This window comes from Ceratotherium simum, chromosome 31, assembly GCF_057802395.1.
Source record: "Ceratotherium simum simum isolate JZ-2026a chromosome 31, ASM5780239v1, whole genome shotgun sequence".
In the NCBI taxonomy this organism is placed as follows: Eukaryota; Metazoa; Chordata; class Mammalia; order Perissodactyla; family Rhinocerotidae; genus Ceratotherium; species Ceratotherium simum.
Genome location: NC_141930.1, coordinates 637334 through 664910, shown reverse-complemented (window position 1 = coordinate 664910; position 27577 = coordinate 637334). Strand labels below are relative to the sequence as shown.

Genomic DNA, 27577 nt, shown 5'->3' with positions numbered 1-27577 from the left:
CTTAGCAATGCAACTCTGGGTTTTACTATCATCATCTCCATTTTATAAATGCAGGCACTAAGGCATGGAAAGCTTAAATGACTTGCTCAAACATCTAGTGAGTGGTAGAACTGTATTGTAAGGGCATTCTAGTTCTAGAATCTATGCCCTTAACTTCAGCTTCAGATGCAAAGAAAATTAATTACAAAGGTGTGGAGGTCTCGAGAATAATGTGATTTGAAAATGTAGATTTGGGACCTCTTAAAATATGGATGATAATTGAATTTATAGATAGCTCGTATAAATTATGTAGAATGTGAATAGAAGAGGCTAAGAATAGGTTCCTAAAAACAATTCATATTTGAGATCATGGTGGGAGAAGCCTTCAAAGGAGGCTGATTGAAGCTAGTGAAATAAGGGTAAAAATCAAGAGATTTTACTCTAATCAAAGGCTAGGAAAGATGACACAAGTCAAAGGGAGTTGTCACTTGCATTAAATGCTGTAAAGATATCAAGAAATAATAATATGTGACATTAAATGATGCCCACAGTGTGGAAAACAACAGACTAAACGCTTTATATATATTTATCATGTTAGCCTCATAGCAACTCTGTGCTATGGGTACTATAATTTCCCCACTTTACAGTTGGGCAATCTGAATCAAAGAGAGGTTAATGAATTGCCCAAATTTGCACAGCTCATAGCTCAAGATATGGAATCAGGATTCAAAAGCAGGCCATCTGATTGCCGAGCTTGTGTACACAGCCAAGATCCTCTTCTACCTCTGAAATGTGCACATCACAATTAGCAACAGGCACATCCTTAGTAATCTCCACAAGAAGAGGCATAGGGGCAGTAACAACAGCTGTCTAATGCTGATTCAAGATATTTTCAAAGGCAGCAACGGAAAAGAGATTGTAGATCTGAGGGAGTTTTTTTTTTTTATTTTTGGCTTTTGGTTTGATTCTTAGATGGAAAAAAATGAGACAAACTGCTTACGAAAAGGAACAAATACAGTACATTTTACTTACTCTAGAATTAGTAATCTATTGAGTGAGCACCCTATAGTGTCTTTAATGAAATGATCATCATAAGCAAAAAGGAATATTTTCTCTTGACACTGTAGGCAGGAAGAGAAGGAAAGGTTCAGATAAGGTAAAATACTCAGAAAGCTGAGCTCCCTCTTCTTGTCTCTCTTACCTCTGTGGGGAAGAAGGTGTCAGGTATCTTCTAACAAGGGAGCAGGTGATTAGTTCTGGGTTTGAGAAGAGAGTTTTAATGAGCTGCCACATGGAGGAGTGAAACACGGAAGCTAGCTGGGCAGCACGAGGAGCCAGCGGCACTTAGAGTGGGAAATTACAGTCACATTGTTTTATGGGAAACTCTGCTAAAAGTCAGGGTAAATTCCCTTTCCTCACAGGCCCACATTAATTAGTAACTTCTTTTTTTAAGGCAGTAAAGAAAAGATTCAGGGGGCTGGCCCCGTGGCTTGGTGGTTAAGTGAGCGCGCTCCACTGCTGGCGACCCGGGTTCGGATCCCGGGCTCGCACCGACGCGCTGCTTGTCCGGCCATGCTGAGGCCGCGTCCCACATGCAGCAACTAGAAGGATGTGCAGCTATGACACACAACTGTCTACTGGGGCTTTGGGGGGAAAAAATAAATAAATAAAATCTTTAAAAAAAAAAAAAAAAAGAAAAGATTCAGAACACATAGAGACATATTAGTTTGAAGCGTTTATTAAAAACAAACACATTTTCTTTTCTACTAAAGATAATATTACACAAAAATTTGATATTACCAACACTGGTTTCTTAGTCATTTACTGGTGAGAAAACTTTTCTTGAATGATTTCAAATACATGGTCAGAAGCTGGAAACCCCCTATAGATCTGCCCCAGCCTCCTGTCTTAGTAGGGCTAGAAAAAAAATGTTGTTTTTTTTTTGTAATATGTAATAAAATATGTAATATGTAATAAAATGTAATATTACATTTTTGTAATAATGTAAATTATTCCATAGTCAAGTGACAAGGACTCCATCTAGTCACTGCTCTCTTTGGCCCCGGCAAAAAGACTGTGCAGTTGAATGATCCCCACGCAGAGGGGTCTGAGGAGGAGACTGAGGAGACAACGACTAAATGCAGGGTGTCATCTTAGATTGGAACTTGGGACAGAAAAAGGACACTACTGGAAAAACTGGTGAAATCCAAATAAAGTCTGGGATTTAGCTAATAGTAATGTACCTATATGAGTATACTAATTTTCACAGATATACTGTAGTTAACGTAAAATGTTAACATTAGGGGAAACTGGATGAAAGGAATAGGAGAACTCTTTGCGCAATCTTTGCGTGTTTTCTCTAAGTCTAAAGTTATTCCTCAAAAAGTTAATTAAAAAGTTAGAATGTGAACTTGTTCCCCTTAAATACCTCAGATACAGGAGGGAGACAAAAGGAAATCTGCATCTCTATGTTTATACGGAGTAATGCATAAACCTTATAGCCTAAGTTTTAGAAGAATATCTAAGCCATTATCAAACTCTGCTTTGAAATTAAATGTATCTTTGCTCCCATTCTCTTAGCAAGTGAACAGCAGAGGGTTAGAACTCAGAATTAAAGGCCATATTGTAATGACAAGTATTTATCATCTAAGTTCTAGCTAAGCAAAAGCAAAAGCAAAAACAAAACCAAACAAAAAAACCTTCTGTGTTCCCTATTCCACACAATGCGTTCAAACAGAAGATTACAACATAGAATGCCCTGGCTGCGACCAACGTGTGAAATAATTACATCATGAAATGTGTTAGACTGCTGGGTTGCTAGTCTTATGTCCAATATATTCATGTTGAGGAGTTTTTTAGAGGCAATTCCATTAATATACTTATTTTTTTCTTTCCCGTATTGCTCAGAAATGAAGCTATTTTTATCCTTAAAATTATGGCCAAAGAATTGCTGATACATAGGCCCATGAATAAGCAATTTGTTGAAAAACATTAACAGCGATGTGATAAGCGCATCCTCAATGTCACACTGGCGTATACACTCGTATGGTACCTGAATATTTTCGTATGAATGTGCAGATTCGAAAAGCTAGATCTGAAAATTAGTTATAGGGAGTAACATCTCACAGTGGAAAGCAACACAATATAGAAAGGATACTAATCACTGTATCTAATTTACACAATGAAAGGCTCATACTGCAGCATAGTCTCGAGTGTATGAGATATTATAATTTATATAATCTTAACTTCAGATTTAGAGGTCTTTAAGGAATGATATTATGCCTATATTAATGCTATGAGGGAACCACATTATTTTATGAACACACATTCACTAAATCATTTATTCATTTAACAAATATGCATTGAGCTCTTATAAAGTACAGGCTTTGTACTAGGCTCTCAGGATACAGTGTGAAAAAATGAACATGTCCCTCACACTCAAGAACTTACAAAATAGTGGGAAAAGCAAATAAGAAACATTTTTTTAACTACTAATGATATTGAGCATTCACCACATTCTAGGAAAGTTTAATTGTTCCTGAAATGACCAACAAATAAGCTGTGATAAGTACTAAAAATACACAGGGTATGGTGATAGACAATCACAGGCAGTCATTGGCTAGATTGTGAGGGGGTTACTTACTACTGAGGTTCAGAATAGGGTGAGGAGAGGAGGCAGTATTTACTGAAGGAAAGGTGAAAACACCTAGCCGTACCAAAAGAAGTAAAGAGTATTCTAGAAAAAGATACGATCACTGGCCCATACCTTGATCAAGTGAAGAGATTAGAAGATATACAGACTAGAAAGAATGTTATAGAAAAAGGTATTATCATAAGCCTTAGTTATTACAGGCCTTGATGGAAAAATAGATTAGGAGATACAAGGACAGGAAACAGGGCTGGGGCTCAAGAAAGCATGAAGAATGTCTTAGCACGTGTTCAGTATGTGCTAGGCACGACACTAAATTGTTTGGATGGGTTTATCTTATTTAAATATTGCATCCACAGTATCATGTTTTAAGGGCCAAGGATGTAATTATTAGAGAGTTATGTAACTTGCTAAAAGCTACAAAGGTAGTTTCTGTGATTTGTCTCAGATTCCATACCTGCAGTCTAGTCATCATCATAATTATCATGTCATCACAGTGACTGCGAAGATTTTATTACTGTTACCTGCAGGATTATTATCTGAATGTTTTTGACAATCCCTGGGCTTTAGAATCTTCTTGAATCACTCCTCTGGAGATTCTTCCAATATATCTAATATTTTAAAATTCTATCTCAGAAACAATTGTTGGGATTAATTAGTGAGGGCCTGGGAAGACTTGGCTTTGGCAACTAACATGAAAAAGAAAGAAAAAAATCAAAAGTTAGAAAATTTTATATGCTGAGGTCATTTTCCTTTCCCAAGGAAGATCTTTCTTTTAGCAAAAACTTAATAGCAACCCCTATTGTTTATGTGTGGGTTCGGGGGTATTTATTTACCTATTTATCCATTAAGAGTCACAATCTACAGAGTGTATTCTGCAGTTTTCAAAGTAAAAAAAGAAAAATTTGCTTTATTATTCTAGCAGAAATCTTAGTAGGCTTGAATAACAAGTCCTCTAAATCTTCATATGAGACGTAAGGAAAATTGTCTAAACCTTTTGGAATGTGAACATGCTGTGTTCATGTAGAAACAAATAGACAATTGTCATTTATTCATTTCTTTTAAGTCAGGAACCAAAGAATGCTTTGACAAGAGTTATTTCTGATTTCAAGAATTACTAGTATTTTTCTTTTTAATTTCTATTTTTGTTTACAGACAAAATAAATTTTTTCGAGGGTTTGAAAGACCCTCGAAAAATTTCCACACAGCTTCACATAAGCTTCAGAGTTTGAGACAGCTTACCTCACTGAATTAAACATTAGGGACTTTTGATGGGTGCGTGTTTTTTCCCTCTCAATCTTCGAAAGAGCCTGTGCTTAAATATTTAAGCCATAGTATAGTGTGTCAGAGTTTAAAAGGGAGAGTTTTTAAATCAAACTTGAAAATAATAAATTTAAGCTTAGGTTTGCAAGTGGACGGATTTGGGAAGAGTCACAGGGGCTCAAGCCAGCAGTGGTCTGGTAGAATTAGAGAAGGAATAATATGCTTCCCTTCATACGTGGGCTCTGCAGTAGGCATGAGGAAAATGCAGACTATTTTTCTCCTAGGATTCTTCGTATCTGCTGCCATTAGTCACACCAATATATGGAAACAGAAATATAAAATTTAATGTAGCTGGCTCACATTTTCAAAGGATGCAGAGGTATGACAGAGGAACCCCTTCTAACTGTTCTTAAGACATTAAATAATATGACTATCGTGTGTTCAGTAAACTCACATTTCCAATCTGATCTGTCTCTTAAATTGCTCATCTCACATAGTCACTGGGCAGTTCCAGCTGAATTTACTCCAAATTCTTCAAATAAACTCATTGTCTTTCCTCAAAATACTTTATTTCCCACCTTCTCTTTTTCCGTGCATATACCAAACTACAAATTTTGAAGACATCTTTGGTATTCTTTTCCTTCAATACACTATCTGTCACCAAGTCTTGGTTTTCTTCTTTTAAAAAAATGTTGGTTCATCCATTCTGCCCCACTCTCACCATTATCAGACTCTTATCACCTAAAACTATAGTATTAGAACATCTTGTTAGCTGAATTCATGTTTTTCCTGTTTTCTAAATGACCCTAATAGTATTACTAGATTAGTCATTTTACTAGTTACTGTTGTAAGTGCTTTACAAAATAGTTGTAGTCCAAGCTTACATTCAATATTCACGAAAAGTATCCTTTTCTAACTACTCTCGCCCATACTGACACTATATCTCGTACAAACTATATTTAAGGTCTTCATTTTTTCTACATACGTTTCTTCACACCGTCTTCATAGCAGTCACAGATATGATGTACACTCAAAATCTGTGTGTCCCTCCCATAAAATGTGTGCACAAACCCTGTCCCAGTGGAGTCCCACCAGGGAGACAGAAAAAAATTACAACCTCACTGCTTTGCATAGAGCTGTAAATGCATTAGATGCCCAATAAAAATTTGTTGAAATAATGAATGAATGAATAGAAAAACAACTGTGAATGAATTTGAAAAATGTAACAACAGGGGCCGGCCCCGTGGCTTAGCAGTTAAGTGTGAGCCTCTGCTGCTAGCGGCCCGGGTTCGGATCCGGGGCACCCACCGACGCACTGCTTCTCTGGCCGTGCTGAGGCCGCGTCCCACATACAGCAACTAGGAGGATGTGCAGCTATGACATACAACTATCTACTGGGGCTTTGGGGGAAGAAAAATAAATAAAATTATATAAAAAAAAAAAAGAAAAATGTAACAACAGAAATCTGTGTGTACGCTGGTGGCCTGGGAAGACTGGACAGCTGATTTTCCCTGGATATTTTTAAAAAGGCTTCACAATTTGATATTGAAACCAAGTCTTAAAGAATAATAGGGGCTAAGGACATTTCAGGCAAACAGAATATTTGCAAAATTCCAAATCATGAAGTAATCGAGAGGTTTGAGAACCCGAGAGTATTCTGATATTGGGTGGGCTTCAGAGAGTGGTCATAGGTAGAGACTTAGAAGTCTTCAGAGCACACTTGTGAAATGGCAGAAGAGTTTCAAGAAGGGGGATGACAAGAGAAGAGTTCACTTAAAAAAATAATCATCCAGGCAGCAAAGTAGGGGATAAATTGAAGGGAGAACAAACTATGGACAGAAGAATCAGTAAAGCACATGTGCATTGATCCGGGCAAGACCTAATGAAGATATGGCACTGGCGTTAGAGGAAAAGAAACAGAATTGACAGGTTTACAAGTCAGAGCAAAGGGAAGGACCTGGTGAGAATTTGGAGACACAACCTGAGGTAAGGGATAAAAATAGGGACACACTCTGTTTTCTGACTTGTATGACTCAGTGAATGTTGATGCCCTTAAAAATAAGGGATAAAGACATACAAAATTTTATTTATAATATTTACCATGCAATAGATTGCCTCCAACTGTATTGCAAATCGAATAAAAATGTCAAATAATATTGTACTTGTTTCATTTTATTGGGATAAATCTTATACTAACACCAACAGTGAGACTTTCTGTAACCACATTGTGGTGTATACTAGGTTGCCAATTCCAAGAGTAGATGATATATTGATGACACGGACACCTTGGGGAGTGTTGATGAGAACAGGCAGAAGCATAACATAGATCTAGATTTAAATTCTGGTCTCACTGCTCACTAGATCACGACCTTAGACAACATACTTAAGTCTTTATTTCTTCATCTTTAAATTGCTAATAATAAGAGAACTGCCTATTATGATATATGGGTAGATTAAATGAGAATATGGATATAAAATTAGTATGCAGTCAAAATATTATCTAATATTAGTAGTAATTTGTATTAATGCTTATAATAGATTAAATATTAATATTTGTATCAGTAACAATATTGTGCAGTGAAAATACTATGGCATTATGTATTTTTTAAACATTAGGATTTTGAAATTTCTTTTCACATAGGAAATTATTACCAAAAGTTTTTCATTCTTAATAACTTGCATAGATTTTTTTCTATATATTAAAAATATAAGCATTTTCAAGAAACTAAGACATAATCTTTAATATTCTCCCGAAAATTATAGTTTGTCAAATATTTCCTTGAAAGGAAATATTGACTCATAAAATTGATATCCAAAAAGTTTGCTTGAATTGCCATAAGTGCTTGCAAAATGCTTTCAATATGAAAGTATTTGGAGAGGTTCATTACAGAGAATTATATTTGAACCAAAACTTTAGATAGTTGGAAGCAAGGAAGAGTTAACTGAACAAGTTCTCCTGAAGATTAGAAAAGAAGTCCGGTGTGAGGGCCTTGAACCAAGAAAGGTCAGATTAAGCTGTTTTAATAAAATGCTGTAGAAGATTTACCGTGAGTGTCTGTCTATATGAGCATGGAAGAAGAGAGTACGCAGTGTAGGATCCAACAACTCAACAATAGTGTAAGAATGTCACGGAAGAAATGAAACGTCAGTTGTTTTTGGTGCTCTTAGGCTTACTCTGAAAACAGATAAAAACAAATTACAAGCAAAGAGATGAAAACTAACCTTCAGAGTGCACAGCACAAAAATTGAACATAGGATCATTTATGGGAACTTTTAGAAATTATTTAGATTCTTGCCCGAGAGATAAAATACTATGATTATCTTTAATCTGGCAAATCTTCAGGTTAAAGGAGCCACTAAAGAGCTAAAGAGGTAACGAAGCACCAAAAGTGGTAAAAAGTCTCAATAAAAGAAAGTTAAATTCAGTAACATATATAACATATATATTATATACATAAAGACAAATTAATGAAAACATTTTAAAGTAGTGAATAGTTTAGTTGTATCGTCTTCAAATTGACACACATTTAAAGGGATTGAGAAGCAGTAATAAGTGTTGCAAACCACTAAATACAAACTAACAAAACTTAATGCTAAATTTATTCACCTTTTTCACTAATTTTCTTGTTGTACCTTTGAAGCAGTGAAAATGAGATACACTCATTTATTTGTTTAGTATCCTCCCCATGTCATTCTAATAGTGTATTTTATAAATTGTTGACATGGCTATAAAACATAATTAGATTATTATATGTATGAAAAAATACCTATAAAGGGAAGTAATTATAACTATTACAATAAAACATGAATGACTGTTAGAAAAAAACTTACAAAATCTAACAAGTTTAAGAACCATCCTGAATATTTGCACAAATGAAAAATTTATGAGAGTATTAATTGTTCTTTAAGCCAAATTAATTACATTCAAGCATCTATCTACTTTAAATAAGCAGTAAATGTGGCCAAATAGACACTGTTCTTTAAGGTTCAGTTCAAGAGGATTTTTGTTTGCTTGCTTGTTTTGTGTTGCAAATTTCTCCTTCTGTTTCCTTCCCCCATTACCCATTTCCTCAGGGGAAAAGAGGATGACTTGTTTATTCATGTGCTCAATAGAATATTACATAACAATTCATTGTTTTCATGACAGTTTCCTCAACTGTGAACTCTTAGTTCTGAACAATATTTTATTTACTATTGCAAATATTTCTAATTTACTATTGCAGGTTCTAATATGCTAGGGACCTGGGAGGCGTTCTAGCAGTTTTGATAAAGAATGAATGAATGAATGAATTTGTTAATGGCTGGGAGTTCAAGTAATTTGCTCCACTATTATTTCTAGTGCAGGTACAAAGGGAGATGTTTTATGTAAATCTGAAATTTCCATTTTGGAAAGACAAGCCTCAAACAAGAGTACCCATATTGTGTTAGCAAATCATCATTCAATTAATTAAAAAAAAGTTTGTTTCTTTGATGTCTAGCACTCAAAACTTCAAAACAAATTCAATTATTTTCAACTGTTATTTAATACATCACCATAGTAAAGATATAACTAAAGTCATATTCATCACTTTGTATGGCTCCAAGAAACATGTAAACCACGTATAACCTTGGGATCGGGAAGAAATGAAAACTTTAAACCAGTGATGAGTCAAGAAAACATCCTATCTTCAAGGAGAAAATATTAATTAGGCTCTAAAAACTTATCTACATGATTTTGTAAAAGAATTTCTTTTTAAAATGTACTTAATAGAAAAGTCTAGAGTGACAAACATAGCTAACAACTTAAAACTAATCAGATCTTAACAGCTAATGGAAACACATATAACAGATCAAAAGTCAATTTCTTACATTATCTGATATTTTGATAAATACAAAGTAAAGTGGATTTAGCCTATTTTAATTAAAAGGTTCTTTTATATTGCTTCATTATTGTGATTGTGCTATACAGGACAATATCATACTATTTATTCATTCACTCAACAAATATATGTTCAATGGCTGCCTGGCAGTGTGCACTGTCTTGGGGATGGAAGACCAGTAAGACCTAGTCCTTGCTTGTGGGAGTCTTGAAGTCTACAATGAGAAACACATACAAATACATTCAACACATGATTATAGACGTTAAAGAGGGGCTGTTGATAAGTGTATGGAAGAAGGCATGGTTAATTCTACAAGGGACATTGAAGAAGTGGAGTTCAAACAAACATTCACCGAAGAGGTGTTGTAAGAATTTTGAACTTGGAAACTCGTGCACAAATATGCATGGGCCTGTTTGTGGTTCAGCAGAGTTGGAATGAAAAATCTGGGGGATGGGAGAGCATGAGAAGACCTGCAGTATAAGAAATCTCTACAGACGTCAAACCTTAAAGAATATTTTGTTTTATGGAGAGTAAGTTCAATGTGGCAGACAACAGGAGGATTAAAAAGATTCAAACAAGACATCGACAAGAACAGATGCATATTAAAAAGAGCCAGTGGGGCTGCCTGGTGGCACAAGAGGCTAAATGCACGCCCCGCTTTGGTAGCCCGGGGTTCGCAGGTTCGGATACTGGGCGAGCAGAGACACACCACTTGTCAAGCCATGCTGTGGCGGCGTCCCATATAAAGTAGAAGAAGATGCGCGTGGATGTTAGCCCAGGGCCAGCCTTCCTCACCAAAAAAAAAAGAGGAGGATTGGCAGATGTTAGCTCAGGGCTGATCTTCCTCACAAAAAAAAAAGGGGCCAGTGCTGCTCTTGTTTGTAAGTGTCTCCTCACATAGTCCCAGGAGTGTCGTTTGTCTCATGGTTATCGCAGACTTGGATAGTTTCTAAGATAACATCAAAGGGAATAAAGTGTTCTGAGGGAGGGACCTTTTCCTTATCTGCACAAAGCAGTCATGTGAACTGTGGTGGGGCTGGAAAGCATTTTCAGTTAGCAATAGGAGGTATCTATATTGGAAAAGGAGAAACCATTATGTGATAAATCAAGTGAGGAAAAAAACAGAAAAATTTAGATGTGATAATGGACTGATGGGAGATATGGTAATGAAATAGAATAGGACCAACTGAAAGTGGGAGAAAAAGAGAAAATGGTATAAGATAATTCCGAGATCGCTTTGCTGGTTCTGGTGACCTGGGAGTGAGCGGAGAAGTAACTATTTTCCTTATTGAGAAGGAAAGATAGGATTAGGAAGATTTATCTGTTTGTTTTTGATAGGGGAAAGGGAAAGATAATGGATTGACTTTTGATCATTTCAGTTGTCACATGCCTTTTGAAGATGTGGTTGGAAATTTCCAGTATGCCTTAATTTAGACGTTTCTCTGTGGCCCTGAAATTTTGAAGAAAGTGACCAGACATATACATTAGGAGAAGCCATGAGTCTAAGGGTGGAAATTGACATCAGGAGGATGAACGAGACTACCTAGGAAAATACTTGAAGAAAAAGAGATAAAGTCTACAGTAATACCCGTCATAACACCATTATTGTATAATTTAGAGTAAGAGAAGCTGGCAAAGAAAAGGAGGAAAAGAAAACAGTTTGCTGGATCTCTTCCTGTATTTCTTAAATAGGCAGAAATCCAGCAAAGAATATCTCTCTCATAAGAAATCAGTGTCAATGGAGTCTGAAGCTGCATTGAGTAATTGGACTCAGAGGGGCCCATTGGATTTGGAAACAAAGGGAAAACGGTAACTTGTGCCAGAGTTGTTTCCCTGGTGCCGTGGGGGCAAAGATCTGCTATGAGGGGAAGAGGAAGGGTAAGATGTAGCCTTTTACGTCTAGGGTTCCCATTTCATTGTTATTTATTTTCTCAGGTTATCGTGAAATTAGATGGTAATTTCACACTCTTGGGATCTACTAACATAAATTTCTTTCTCTCTTATCTCCCTTTTTCTGTCTACTGGGATGAGGCAATAAGCAAGAACACCAGGGCTGGATTGTGATGTGTTATCGTAATATAAACCATGTGTCTGACAATGTCAGACTCTTGAATTATGTCCAAAGAATGTCCCCAACTTACTATAATTCCAACAGTCGAGTGGTTAGTCATGTTTAAATAATAGGAGAAGTGTCAAGTGAGGCTTAAATTATTTTTCTGACTTGAATGAGTAATGAAGGATATGGAAATACAAACTGATCTATTTTCCACTTTTTTAATGCACATGTTTTAGATGGGTAAACAAAAGGAAGAATTTAACACAATCAACGACATTAAAAGAAAAGCTTCCTTTAAATCGTCTCCATACCAATCAAATACTTTCAGAAATTATGGTATTGTTATGCAAATAAAATACAGAAGAGACTAAAATTGAGAGTTAGGGAGTAGTAATTTAGAATGATATGTTTTTAAGGTTACAAATCAAATTGCAAATCTTATACTCTTTAGATTATTTTTTTTCCATTGTTTTCCCACCCTGAGAGAACTAATTTCTTAAGTAGAAGACTTACACAAAGAAATTTAAGGGCCATGCAATTTATATCAGATTATTTATTACCCAAACCCTAGACATGCAATTTTATATCTTTGAAGAGTTGAAAACCACAAAGGCATTACTTCTCTGTTGGAAATCATGAATGTAAATAACTTATTAAAAATACAATATATTATTTAGTATTATTTTCAGTGGGTTACTCCAAATTAGCAAATTAATGAGCATCAAGTAGTTTGAAATTGGGGGAGGAGACAGTGCTCTAGGCCTAAAGCATAAACACATTTTCTCTTCTGGTTTTTTTTTCTGGAAAGCTCTTCCACCAATCAAACTCCAGGATGTTAGATTCTAATCATTAGAGAATGTTGGAAGACTGTGAACAAAATGACGATGGAAAGAATAACAGCTTTGTGTTTCTATAGAACTGTACAGATCAAGGCCAAGGGTCAATTGGAGTCCCTAAATTGTCCAGAGTTTCTTAAATGACCAATGCTGACCTGTTCTGAATGTTGTATTCAGGTTTGCTAGAAAAACGAGTCCCTCTGGCCCCATCCTATTCAAAAGTTCACACCTTGACCACACTTTTAAAAATTAATTTTTTACTTTACTCACAATAAAATTAATTATTTTTGGTGCATAGTTTTTTTGTTTGTTTATTGTGGTAACATTGGTTTATAACATTGTATAAATTTCGGATGTACATCATTATACTTCTATTTATGCATGGTTATATCATTTTCTCATCTTCACCACCCAAATACTAATTAAAATCCATTGCCACACACATGTGCCTAATTATCCCTTTTGCCCTCCTCCCTCCCCCTTTCCCCTCTGGAAGCCAATCTAATCTCTGTCTCTATGTGTTTGTTTGCTGCTGTTATCATCTGCTACTTAATGAGTGAGATCATACAGTATTTGACCTTCTCCCTCTGACTTATTTCACTTTGCATAATACCCTATGTCCATCCATGTTGTCACAAATGGCGGGATTTCATCATTTCTTATGGCTGAGTAGTATTCCATTGTGTATATATACCACAGCTTCTTTATCCATTCATCCCTTCATGGGCACTTAAGTTGCTCCCAAGTCTTGGCTATTGTGGATAACGCTGCAATAAACACAGGGATGCATGTACCTTTACAAATTGGTGTTTTCAAGTTCTTTGGATAAATACCCAACAGTGGAATAGCTGGATCATATGGTAGTTCTATGCTTGATTTTTTGAGGAATCTCCATACTGTTTTCCATAGTGGCTGCACCAGTTTGCACTCCCACCAGCAGCTTATGAGAGTTCCCTTCTCTCCACATCCTCTCCAACACATGTTGTTTCATGTCTTGTTACTTATAGCCATTCTGACGGGCGTGAGGTGATATCTCATTGTAGTTTTGATTTGCATTTCCCTGATAGTTAGTGATTTTGAACATCTTTTCATGTGTCTGTTGGCCATCTGTATATCTTCTTTGGAGAAATGTCTGTTCAGGTCTTTTGCCCATTTTTTAATTGAGTTGTTGGTTTTTTTGTTGTTGAGATGTATGAGTTCTTTTATGACAAGATAAAAAAAAAAAACCAGTTCTATCATTTCCAAATACAGTCTCTTGTGCTACCACCTTGTCGTAAAAAAACACTCTACCTATCCTTTGTCCCAAGGCAACTGCTAATCTCTTCTCCATCCACTGGTGGGCATGTTAATGGTTAACAAATAGATATCAAACAAAACCATGTGTGAACATATTCTTATTATAAGCCTGTTATAAGGAATGTTAGCGCACAATTTACAAATAGTAACAAATTATATTACTCTTCATCATAAATTTCATAGAGCCAATTGATTCTCACAAATGTTTTTGTTGATATTTGCCAAACTTCTGTATCTGAAGTCACACTATTAGTTTCTGACGTGACAACCGACCTGTTGGTTGGTATTTTCATTTAGTTAATAGGTAAGATGAAAATGAAACAACAAAGATATACGACTTAAACGACATTTAACCATTCAATATGGCATCTTTTGTGTATGGATTCTTTCACCTGGCACAATTTCCTTGAGGTTCAGCCATATTGTGGCCTGTATCCATGCTCCATTAACTTTCATTGCTGAGTAGTATCTCATTGTATGAATATACTACATTTTATTTATCCAATCGCCAGTTGATGGACATTTGAGTTGTTTCCACTCTCAATATGTGTGCAAATTAAGGTCTGTGAGACAGTAAGACCAAAGGTAAAATGACAAACAATGGTAAATTAACCAGGGCAATTCTATCTTGTGATGCTTCTTGGGAGAGAGTCAAATTGCCTTCCCTACACAGTTCTTCTCAGCAGTGAAAAGTAAACAAGGGCAATTTTTTTTCCTAGAACTTCAACACTATTTACATATGTGGGACTCCAGTTCAATCCACCATGTCATACAACATATTTGAATGTCTCCTGAGATGAACTCTGTTTAGGTAACACCACATGCAGAAATAAATCCAATTGGAATCTGTGAATCTTTAATAAACCCCTTTACTACTTTGATTATACATGAATGGTAATCCTCAAAATACAAACAAATTCTAATTTTTCATAAAGATACCTGTTAACATGATGCAGTGTCCATGAATTTGCTTCTTATCTCAAATGTAATGGATAAAGATGGATTTGGAAAATATATTGAGCCCCCATTAAGAGATAATTAATGAAATTGAATCTAAAATATGATTTAATAATTGCTTCTGATCTTTCATAATCTCAAAATAATGTTCAGCACCACACTGATTACTTTGTTTAAAATGCTCAACACTGAGTTGCAGCATTGATAAATCTTTATTTAGAGAAGATGCTTTCTAGTAGTGCCAGCATTTCTAATTCTTAATTGTTTTACTGGGAGATTGAGTACACACAAGAGACTTATAAGCCAGACATTTGATTAGGTGCCTAATTTGGGGCACATTTTTGTAAGTCATAATTTAGCTTGCCATTTTCTTTTGGATGTAAAAATCAAGAAATTTAGCCTAAGTCTCATGTGGCATAAGTTCCTTCCGGAAAATAAAGTTGCATTAACATTTTTTGAGAACCAGGTTGATTTAGTCATTAAAAACAATTTATATTTTATAATTGCAAAATTTTCTTCCAAGGTAAACCTAAATTTTAGTATCAGTTTTACTGGAGGACATATTTCTTTTACTGACAATATATTCATTTTTTCCCACATTCAGTCCATAAGGCAGACATGTTTGTGAGAAAGTTAGTATTGAAGACATCTGATAGTGGATCCCTTTATCTAAGATTTTTGGACAGCAAACTGGTTTATCCCAGAAAGCTATATTTTTGCATTTTGCAACAAAAAGAGTATATATTTCATTTCTAGATTAATAGATAATATATTTCAAATGTTTCCAATATTACATTCCTTTTAAAAATCCTGCCTTCATCCTCTACAAATGACCCTTATCAGTGGTCTGTAGTATGTTGTGACATGTCATTAAAATTGCAAAACGGATCATACGAGAAAGGCAAATTCGAGTGAGATAGTGGTCATGATGGTCAATACTTTCCACGTCCCTTTCAATTTTCTCTACAAAGCAGAGCAAACACTGATGTGGGCAGAGTGGTACAGCCAAGAATGTGTGAGTGATGTGAGGGTCAGCAGAGATCAGTTCCCCTCCCTGAAACGTGGACTGGACGTAGTGACTCACTATGAGTGAATGGAACACGGCAGAAGTGATATTTCTCCCTCACGTCTGTTCTAAGATTGAGTCGTGAAAAGACTTGCTTGTGTCTTGCATATTTTCTCCTTCTCCCTCTGAACTAAGCCTGTTTTCTTATTGTGAGCAGCCCTATGGAAACGCCCATCTGACAAGGAAATTAAGCCAACATTCACTGAGAAAATGAGGGCTTTCGGAAACACAAGTTAGCAAGGAAGTGGATTTTTCATGCCTGCTCAATCCTCATGATGACCACCGCCCAGGCTCACAGTTTGAGACAAAACTACACAGAAAAGCTGCACTTTGATTCCTAACTCTCAGAAAATGTATGAAATATTAAATGGTAGATTTTTTATGCTGCTAAGTTTTGAGTCAATTTGTTATGGTGCAATGGAGACCTAGCACAGACTCTGTCAGGATCCCTAAAAGAGAGAACATACACTGACTTTGTTCGCTGAGCTGGGAAGGAGGTGGGGAAACCGAACAGCAGAATGAGGATTTTTGACACTCTTGAGAATTTGGCAATCAGATCTGGAAATCTTCGTAGAGAGATGGCAGAAATCCCAAATATATCATCCAGAATGGATTTTCCTGGATGTGGAGGAAACTCAGGGGCACCAGACGTGGGCCAAGTTACTCTGGCAGAGGTTACAACAGTGATAATGCACATAGGGCTCCTCTCGGCTCTCCAACGGAGGATGAGCAGATAGCGCTATCCCCATCATGGAGTTGGGATGGAAGACCCAAACATTTATTTATCATTTGATGGTTAATAGAGGAAAGAGGCAAATACAAGTAAAAAATGAACCAAAATGGACCTAGCAACAAGTTGTCCTATAACCTAGAAGAACTCTTAGTAGCTCTGTGAATTAGTGAACGTGGTAGAGATATATGATAACATAAAAAAAAAAAAGAAAGCATTTAAGAAGGTTTAAGTAAAGTATTAAAAAGACCTCATAGAAATTAAAAATCAATATCCACTTCTGGTTACTAGTCCAGGGTGTAGAGGGATGAAAAGAGTTTAACTTCTATCCTTCCAAAAACAACAACAAAAAACTGTATTAATTTCAAATTTATGAGATTTTCTGAACCAAATGGAAAATTGAGATTGCATAACAATCAACTGTTTGAATCTAAGGAGAGACAGGTGCCTCTAGGGCGTGACAAGACGTAAGCACTCACAAGAGGTTGACTCCACTAGTCTCCACAAAGAAGAGCTCATCTGGAACCGTTGACAAACCAGTGAAGTCTGCATGGACTTTATGCAGCTATGTAAACTAGTGGACAGTGTGAGGCCCTGGGGGTCACAGAAACTGGGGGAGACTGTAAATCCCTGAAGGCTCTTTCTGTACTAACTCCATGAAGAGCTCACAGAAAAGACTGTAGGGAACCAAAGTAAGTGTCCATCGCAGGACAGAACCTGAGGAGGAGAACAGGAGCTGTGTGCAAGGAGCCCAGAACTCCAGACGTATTCATTTCTCCTGTCTTCCCTATAGAACAAAAGCCTCAAAATGGAAAGAGAATGGGAACAGCAAAATGAAACAAAAGAAAATACTGTCACCCCGAGGGCAGGTGAAACCACATTATATCTGGGGAAAGTAACAGGGAAAAAATCTAAGCAGGGGGAAGGACATGAATAGATGCTGGGACCAAAATTACAGCTGGGAAAAGGGTATAAAACCTGATAGAGCCACATCCTTGAGACCTGGAGACATGGTGCCAGTCTGAGACCAAGGTAACGTCAGAACAGCAGAGGAGAAATGCTCCACCATCCACTACAGCCATGTTAACAAGGTCTGAGTAACAAGCAATGACAGAATACTGCTAGAAGAGGGTCAAGACAAGACCAAGAGAAGCAAAATACCCTTTTTAAGGCAAACTGAAGCCAGAAGACTTAAAGCTGAAAGCTGAGAAGACATTACTCTGGCGAAGCAACTTCCTTCCCAAACATCAGGTACCATTGCAGGAATTTGAAGACATTATTGCCAATAATAGACTCAGCAGAAGAAAAGGCATCCCCATTCCAGGCATTAAAATTTTACCTCAGTCTTTACTGTCCTACATGAGATTTCCAGCTTTTACCAAAAAATCAGAGACATAACAATAGCCAGGAGAAACCATACTCTCAGGGGACAAAGCAATCATCAGAGTCCGACTCAGATATGACACAGATGTAGGAACTATCTGACAGAGGATTTAAAGTAACTATGACTAATATGTTAAAGGATCTGTTGAAAAAGTTGGGTAATATGCAAGCTAAGGTGAATAATTTCAGCAGAGAAAAGAAACACACAGTACTAGAGATGATGACTGTCTTGGTGGGCTCGTAAACACATTCTACACAGATAAGAGTAGGATCAATCACCTTGAATATTGGTCAGCATGAATTCCCCAACTTAAACACAAATTTAAAAAGTGATAAAAACAGTACAAGCATCTAAGAGTCGTGGGACAATATGAAACATCCCAAAAAATACATAACTGGAAGGAGAAGAATGAAAGAATGGGGAAGAAGAAATATTTGCAAAAAAATAGCTTAAATTTTTTCAAAATTAATGACAGGCACAAAACCACAAATTTAACAAGTGCCAAAGACTCCAAGCATGAATAAACACACACACACCATATATACGCCTGATCTCGAGTACTCTGGCATATCTTATTAAAACATTGAAAGACAACGAAAAGAATTTTGAAGGCATCCAGAAATAAAGTAGCATATTATATATAGAGGAGAAAAATAAGTATAATAGCATCCTTATTGCCAAAAACCATGGAATTCAGAAGACAATGAATTGACATGTTTAAAATGATGAAAAAAATTATGAAACAGAAATAATGTTTTTTCTTCATATAAACAAAAACAGAGAGAATTATCTGCCAGCAAAATAATCTATAAGAAGTGTTAAAGGAATTTCTTCAGGCAGAAAAAATACGATACCAGAAAGTGAGATAGAAACAAAGAAATAACCCTAGATATAAAATTAATGAAGGTAAAATAAAATTTATTTTTTCTTATTTTTAGTTGCTTTAAAGGAATATTGACTGTCTAAATCAAAATAGTAGCAATGTATTGTGTGTTTATTATATATATAAATGTAAAATACATGACAAAAATAGCTCAAGGGATGTGAGGGAAGAATTGAGAATATACTGTTGTAAGGTCTTTTCACTATATGTGATGTAGAATAATATTATTTGAAGGTAAATTCTGATTAAAGATATATATTACACTCTAGGGCAATAGAATTTTCTAAAGGTAAAAATAATAACATGACAGAGGAGAGAAAATAGAATTATAAAAAAATCTTCAGTTAATCCAAGAGAAATCAGAATAAAAAGGAAAAGAGGAACAAGGGCAGATGGATCAAATGGAAAACAGCTACCAAGATGGTAGCTACCATGTCAACCACATCAACACTCACTTCAAAAGTGAATGGCCTCAACACAATATTTAAAAGGCAGAGACTGGCAGATGAGTTTTATAAACAAAAAGTGAGACATAACTAAATGCTATCTAAAAATGTATATATTAATAAAGATATATATAGGTTAACAGCAGAAGGAGAGGAAAATATAAACCATGCAAACACTAGTCAAAATATAACTGAAGTAGCTTTATTAACATCAGATGAAGTAGACATCAGAGCAAGGAACATTATCAGGAGTAAAGATAGACATTCCGTAGTGGTAATAGGGTCATTTCTCCTGAAGGACAAAATAACTCTAAATGCGTAATCACTGAAAGACCGTGCTTCAAAATGCAAACCACTGATAGAAGGGAAAGGAGAAAAAGAAAGATCCTGAATTATAATGACAGAGTTCAACACCTGTTTATCAGTAATTGACAGAATAAGTAGATAGAAAATCAGGAAAGATAAATGAGAGCTTAAAAACACTGTCAACTAACTACACTTAAAGTATACTTTTAAAACACGCTACCCAACAACCGCAAAATTAATATTTTTGCAAGTGTACGTGGAACTTTAACCAAGACAGATTTATTCTAGCTCATAAACTAAACTCAACAAATTTGAAAGAATAGAAATTATGCAAGGTATGTTTTCTTTCCATTATGGGATTAAATTTATTGTATTGGACAGCAAAGTTCTAATAGATCGAATGGAAGAAATATGTCAAAACACTAAGCATAAATTCAAGGAGATGGAAATAATAAGAAAAAGGAGGAAACAATCGATGCCCAATAAACATATGAAGAGATACTCACCCTGATTAACTCAGGGAAATACAAATAAAAACTATGAGATACTTTTTTATACTCATTCAGTTGGCAAAAATTAACAACTCTGGCAATACCAAGAGCTGGAAAATATGGGAATAAGTGGGAACTTCACAAATGGTTGGGGAAAAGTAAATTGCTATACCCACTTTGGAAGTTTTCATTATTCACATTTCCTGTAACTCACCAATTTCATCCCTAGATACACATCCAAGAAATACTCTTGAACATGTGCACCAAGAAACGTATGAGAAGAATGATCATAACAGCAAGGATAGCAGCATAAAGGTAAAAGTTTGAAATAAATCAAATGCCTGTAAGTAGGAGATTGGAAAAAATGTGGACAATTTACTTAAAGAAAATATTATATAATTGTGAATAATAATGAACTACATATACCCACAGCAACATAGAGAAGTCTTAATAATATACAGCAGTATGATGCTCTTTCCTTAAGTCCAAAACAAGCTAAACAACAATAGAATGTTTAGCATACATATATGTTTAATAAAAATTTTTTAAATATTATAAGAAAACAACAAAGCAATATTTGTTCTAATGATTTGGATGAAAGCGTGAAGGAGGATATAATAGAGAAAAAGCAGTACATTCGCAACACTGAGTAATCCCCAAATGAAAAATAACAATTAATTAATAGTAAACACAATAATGAATCAATTAATAAACAAAAATAAAATTTAAAAAGATCACTCATGGGTAGATGATAACAGTGTAGTAAGAACTAGAGGGACCCAACTTTATGAGTATTCTAATTCAGTGCAACAGAATTCCATAAGTAAAACAGAATAAAAAGGAAACAAAAGAAAAAGAGAAAAAGCTACGAGGGAAAAGATAGGAGACTTAGAGTCAGAATGAGGAGAATTGAGAAAACTTATGGGTAAATAGGAATTTCAGGGGAAATGAAAAGCCCAGAAGGAGAAAGGGCATTATATTTTCCAGCACACCTTTCTAGTCACCTCTATGGTAGTATTTCTATTCAGATTTTATACTTCCACTTGAAAAATCCATTCACATATTAAATTTCCATAAATGTATGGATCTATTTTGGACTCTACTGTTCTGTTTATCTAAGTTAATACCATACGTTTTGATCTTCGTAACTATGAACATAATTTTGAGCTGTTAAATTGAGAGGACTATCACTAGCCTTTAATTTCATAATTTCCTATCTATATTTGTAAATCTATTCCTTCACAATAAATTTAAAATCCAAAAAGTTGATATTTTTTAAAAATTGAGAAAATATACAAAGAAGCATATGGATTTTGGATATATTGATAGCTTTGGCATGATGTCATTCCATACGAGAACGTTATCTCTTTCCATTCAGTAAAACTTCATAGTTTTCATTTGCTAAGTCCTATTATTTCTACATAATTTTTAGGTTTTAAGGACAATCTTGTCATGAAACCTGGTGCACCACAGACATGACTTGGGCACAGTTCCGTCCATTTTGCCTCCATCTGGTGATTGACTGCTGCTGGTGCACCTGGCTACGAGCTGTGCATTAGCTACTACCCAATCATGACGTCAAGTTTAGTCTGCATGATTGTTTGGTACGCCCTGGTCTGATGGTCAGGACAGCCAGGGCACAGCCAAAAGCCAAGATCTGATTCTCATAGAGCAGAGGTGTCATTCACCAAGTGGGACACGGTTTTGGGGCTTCCACTGTGATTATTCTACCAGGGCTTGCCTCAGGCTTAATGTGGTCTCTGACAGGGCCATTTCCAGCAACACAGGACCCCTTCCATCAAAGGGGCAGAGGAAAAACCTGCACTGAAACCCAGGCCACTAGAGTTTCCTCTCACTCTGGATCCCATTCAAAGCTGGTGGCCTCTTGTCTGACCCTGTAAGTCAGGTAGAGACATGGATGTTACATACCAATTCCCAAATCCAGAGACTTCCTTGGTCAGTTCAGACTGCTATAACAAAAATACTATAGACTAATGGCTTCAACAACATCATTTATTTCCAATAAATCTGGAAGCTAAGAAGTTCAAGATAAAGGTGCCAGACTCAAGGTCTGGTGAGAATCTGCCACTTGGTTCATAGACAACCATCTTCTCACTGTATCCTCATACGGTGAAAGGGGTGAGAGAGCTCTCTGGGGTCTCTTTAAAAGGGCCTTAATCTCATTCATGAGGACACCCCCCTCATAACCTAATCATCTCCCAAAGGCCCTGCTTTCTGTTTTCCCTAATACCATTACACTGGAAGAGAGGATTGAACACGTTAGTTTTGGGTAGACACAACCATTCAGCCCATGGCAGAGTTTCACAGAGAATTATGCCCCATTTTCAGGGTGAGGGCTCAGTGTAGGCAGTTCACCCTTTAAATTGTAGGAGATGGTCAAATGTGTTCCAGATACCTGAGGCCTAAGAAACTATGTGGAGGTCGGAGGCCTTCTTCTTTTCCATGACTTTTCCTTCTGTAATCTGACTGATGTAGTGTATCTTCTTGAGGCACCTGTGATAATTCCTCTGATCTTATCTCCAAGTCCTGCCATCGTGATGTCATTGATGTACTGCACCAGATAAAGTCACGAGAGATGGTGATGCGATCAAGGGCCTGAGAATCAATTAGCGTTTCAGACCTTGAAAGTTGAGGTTGCCTAGAGGCAGAGAGTAAGGATCTAACATAGCCTTACTGTGTGAAAGTAACTGATTGTCGACACTAAAATATCAAATGTCCACTGTACTGTGTAATATGTTAAGTATTTTAAATGAAAAATAAACAAAATGACTAGAACTGAAGTAGTTTGAACATTTTCCCATCCTTTTATGTTGTTGTTACATAGGCAAGATTGACGTCTTTCAGTCAGAAAATTCTCATAGAATAGTAAGATGCTAGTAAGCTGAAATTTTTTAACGATTACAAATATTTTTTAAAAGATTTAAAAGGTTTCAGGGGCTGAAAAATTAAATCACTCAAATATATTAAACCCATATTACTTAAGCCATCACAGTGACAAAATGACCGAAACATCATAGCATGTAATCATTTCTAATCCATTTGAATCAAATAAATCAAAATTACACACACACACACACACATATACATTTTTCTTCTTTTTAAAGGTAGACCTTAGATAATGAGACTAGTTAGAAAATTCCTTGGATAAAACTCTTTAAATAAATCATCTTTTCTGCATATGTAAAGTATAAACTAGAAGTTTACTATTATGCACATATAAAAGGAAACATTAGGGATTGAGAAGAGGGGACCAAAAAAAATTTCCAAAATATAACATTAACAAAAAATAAAATTTATTTTTTGGATATATGGCCTTTATATCCTTAGCAAAACAACTATAGATAATGTTCATTTTTTCCCATTAAGGATATCACTTAATCTTTCATATGTTCGTCCTATCTCATAATCAACTTGTAGGTAAAGTTTTATAACACATTTCACATTCATTTTGACATCATTCTGTGTATATTTAAGTTTATAGTTTGAGCCATATTTTGTGAGGATTGCCGCATTATGCTGGTGATTTTGTCTCAACAAATGAAACATTTACTACAACCAGCCAATTGCATGCTGTATTCAATTTTAGGCAAATAAGATAGTTGATGTCACAACCTTTTGAAAAGTTACTTCCAAATATTAATGTATTGTAAATGACCTCTATTAAGCCAGGGGTACTACATCACAGTTCAATTGCTGTGCACATTCTCAATTTATTTATTTTTCTTTACGATATAAGACTCTGGACACAGGCTTTGAATATTGTGTGCAATTTTAGACCAAAGCAGCTTTATATGAAAGATGAATTCATATGAGGTAGCCTTATAATGAATACCTTAAATCACCGTGAGCTCTGTAAATGAGAAGCCCTACTTTTTTCACTGTCTCTTGAGAACTCATTAAGACAGCAAACCTCTTTTTGAGAACAACCCAAATCATATGCAGAACACACTAGCCCTTGTATCAAGAAGATCCACTGCAGAGGAAAATACTATAATGTTTGAGCTAGAAAGAGCATTAGAGATACATTTAAGCACAGTGGTTGTTTCCACTAGGACTGACAATTCTTGGTGCTTGGGTTTGATTCTAAGTTAACTGACCCCTATGTTGATCTTTAATGATGTATACCTCATTATAATCTTGCACACAACCCTTGGCTATGAGGAGATTTATTGATGCACATTGAAGCAAAAAAACAATACAATTGAATTCTTTTCTGAATCTAAATGTTGTGAACAGGGCAAAGCATACACTGTCCAGGCATTGATTCACATTTATTTTCCTGAAATCTGAAAAAGAAATATATCATCACCCTAAGTGTTTCAGATACATTTAAGCTTTACATACATTATCAAAATCTCTAAGTGGGTTAGATAGAACTATCTTATGATATCCAAATTCAAACAGAAGTTGTTGATGTTTTCATTAAGGAAACAATTCATCGAGCAATCAATAAACAAACAAACTATTCAGAGTAGTGGAAAGAAGTCTGGGGTGGTATTCAGAACCTGGACCCTAACTATAGGTTTTTAAGTTAAGAACATCAAAGTCTTCTCTAGATAGATTAATAATAATAATGACCTTACAGTATATTACACAGGGTACATGAGATAATACATTTAAAAGCCCCATCTATACTTAAAAGCACAGCAAATCTTAGGTGCTTTTACTCACAATATCACACAAATGTGTTACACATAAATGATGATTAAGATAATTCATATTAAAGTGCTTAAAAAATTATACATTTTTTACCAGATATGTTTATATAGCCATCACTCATTTAATAATCCATTTAGTAATTCATGCATACTATATATTCAACAATTACACACATTTAATAAGTGGAAAGCCTAGTGAGTGGAATAGTAAGTGGTTCTATCTGACTCCAAAGGTATTGCTCTTTTCCCTACATCATAGTGGAAAAAAGGAAATAATTTTCTAGTTAGGTTTAAAATTGGAATCAGGTAATTCATTGCTCTTGACTAAAGCTTAGTTCTCCTTGATCTAAGAAGGTAATATTTTTAAACAGTGTATCCTTTGAGGAGAGGATACACATAGAGAAGTTTAGAAAAAAAGTGACGCCTATCTATCTACTATAATGAGCTGAAATTCTGAAAAATGGAAGAGAGATGTCAGAGATACATTACCCTTACATCTGGGCAGTTGACAACTGAGTGTAGCCAGGGTGAGTGAATTTAATTTTATCATCTCAAGAAGTGTGGGTCTGTGGAACAGTGTCAGCTTGAATAGAAGGGTAAGGATCTCTGAAAACATGCAGTTCAATAAAATTAATGAGAACACTGGTAAAACACTTCAAGATTAGAGTAGAAACAAATGAAATAGACAGTAGAAAGCAATAGAGAAAATCAATGACTCAAAAGCTTGATGTACTAAAAGATCAGTAAAATTGTCAAAAATTTACTTAGACTGACTAGGAAAAGGAATTCAATGAGCATTATATACTAACAATTTAAATAACCTAGATCAAATTAAGAAATCCCTGGAAACACACAAACTACTGAAATTGACTCAAGAGTAAACAGAAAATTGGAAAGACACATAACAAGTGAAGAGATTGAATTAGTTGTAAAAAAATTCCCACAAATAGAAGGTCAGGCCAGGATAGTCTCACTGGTGAATTTGATCGAACATTTAAAGCAGAATTAACAATGCGTCACAAACCTCTTCTAAAAGTTTAAGAGCAGGGGACACATCCCAACTCATTATATGAGCCAATATTACCCTGATACCAAAGCTAGACTAAGGCATCACGGATCACAAGAAAAGAAAACTAGAGACCAATAACCCCTACAAATATAGATACAAAAGTACTCAACAAAATACTAGCAAACTTGGTTCAGCAGCATATAAGAAGGATTATACATCATGACCAAGTAGGGTTTATCACAGACACGCAAGGTTGATTCAAAATTGGAAAAGTCGTTCAAAGTAGCACACCATATTAATAGAATAAAAGACAAAAATCACATGATAATCTCAATAGGCATAGAAAAAAGCATTTGAAAAAAACCAGCACTCTTTCATGACAAAAAAATTCAACAAACTAGAAATAGAAACAAACTTCTTCAACCTGGAAAAGGAATCATGAAAAATCCACAACTAATATATTTAATGATGAAACACTGGATGCTTTCTATGGAACACCAGGAACAAGACAAGGATGTCTACTTTTGACATTTCTATTCACATTGTGCTAGAGGCTCTAGCCAAGGCAATTAGGCAAAAATATAAAAATGAAAGCCATACCCATAGGAAATAAAAAAGTAAAAACTACCTCTACTTACAGTTGATATTATCTTGTATATAGAAAATCCCAAAAAATTCCCTAAAGCATTATTAGAAGCAATAAATGAGTTCAGCAACATTGCAGGTACAAGACTGATATACGAAAATTAATTATATTTCTATAGACTTAAAAAGAACAATCAGCTGGGAGATAAGTCAAGATGGTAGCATAGGCAGACTCTGAACTCACCTCCTCCCGTGGACACAGCCAACTTACAACTACTCTTGGAAAAATTACTCCTGAGAGAGAACTGAAAACTGGATGCGAGGACCTCCTGCAACAAACGACAATCCTAATTGAGGTGGAAGAGGCAGAAATTCCCTTCTGGAGAGAAAAAATGCAGCCTTCACAAGCTGCAGCACTTCACGGCCGCCTAGGAGCAGCCCAAATGTATGCAGCCCTCCCTCGAGGAGTGGGGCCCTGAGCTGGGGAGCGCCCCCACTGTAGGCATTTTTTGCAGCCAGCACAATCGAGACAAGTGTCATAATAGCTGACTTTGCTTGCTACTAAAACATTGGGGAGTACCCCCAGAAAAGCTGGTTCACATAGAAACTAAAACCAGCTCGTAAAGGGCCCACACACAAACTCACCTGTTTCAGAAAGCAACCTAAGATCAGCAGAAAGAAGGGTGCACAGCCCTTTCGGGAAAAGACACTCACCTGATAGGCTCTGAGTGCATCTCAGTGAGAGGTGAGACCTCTCCAGGGACTGGGACATTGGCGGAGGCCATTGTGGTGGCGTGGTGTGGGTGTGCTGACACAGATGCTGGCAGATGCCATTGGAGTTCTCCCTTGGCCTTGCTAGCCCAGGGTCTGTCCCACCCACTAGAGCACTGATTTAATCCAGCTCAGCCAGGGCAGGAAGCTCACCCTAGGGACTGGCCCCACCCAACAACAAACACTCGGGCAACTTGTGGGCCTGCTGCCTGGATTCTCCATAGCCTGGTGACTGGATCCGCCTATGTAGGGCAGGGTGTGTGCAAGGAGTGGGTGGAGAGTGTTGGGCTCCCTCCTTGGAGATACTGGGTCCACTTCAGGAGGTCAGGGTG

General features: G+C 36.0%; 1 long non-coding RNA gene across 1 annotated transcript in view; it reads right to left on the bottom strand.

Annotated features, from left to right (window-relative positions):
* Positions 1–27291, bottom strand: part of LOC147913002 (uncharacterized) — a 49342-nt gene extending 22051 nt beyond the window's left edge. Inside the window, exons 1-2 of the long non-coding RNA XR_015549269.1 lie at positions 27189–27291; positions 26719–26803 (exon numbers count right to left, since the gene is read on the bottom strand). This is a non-coding gene — a long non-coding RNA (uncharacterized LOC147913002). The remainder of the gene's footprint in view (positions 1–26718; positions 26804–27188) is intronic.
* Positions 27292–27577: the final 286 nt, after the last annotated feature.